General features: G+C 39.9%; 1 protein-coding gene across 1 annotated transcript in view; it reads left to right on the top strand.

Annotated features, from left to right (window-relative positions):
- LOC118425406 (probable E3 ubiquitin-protein ligase HECTD4) overlaps window positions 1–57 on the top strand; it is an 11,652-nt gene extending 11,595 nt beyond the window's left edge. Inside the window, exon 17 of the mRNA XM_035834215.1 lies at window positions 4–57. The gene's annotated coding sequence lies outside the window, so the exon portion shown is untranslated. The remainder of the gene's footprint in view (window positions 1–3) is intronic.
- Window positions 58–316: the final 259 nt, after the last annotated feature.

Raw genomic sequence — 316 nt, 5'->3', positions numbered from 1 at the left:
AACATGGACACCTCCAACATACAGATTCACAGGTCAGGCACTCAGCCTTACTAACATGGACACCTCCAACATACAGATCCACAGCTTCTCTCTCTTATTTAGTTCCGTTATAAACAGTGATGTCCTTTGTCTGTTTCTTAACCCTCTTGAGGTTCCGGTTCGGAATTTCAAGTGTCCAGATTATCTAAATAGTCCCTAAGAATAAGACGCAAATCAGAGGTTGTCTCCATAGTTTTGGCTCTAGATTTTTCGGCTATCGCTTTAGAAGTGTATAATCTTTTATTACTTCTCCAAATGCTTGTTATTCGTAGCGTTT

This window comes from Branchiostoma floridae, chromosome 11 (assembly GCF_000003815.2).
Source record: "Branchiostoma floridae strain S238N-H82 chromosome 11, Bfl_VNyyK, whole genome shotgun sequence".
Classification (NCBI taxonomy): Eukaryota; Metazoa; Chordata; class Leptocardii; order Amphioxiformes; family Branchiostomatidae; genus Branchiostoma; species Branchiostoma floridae.
The sequence above is the reverse complement of the archived record's forward strand: the minus strand, read 5'-3'. Positions and strand labels throughout refer to the sequence as shown.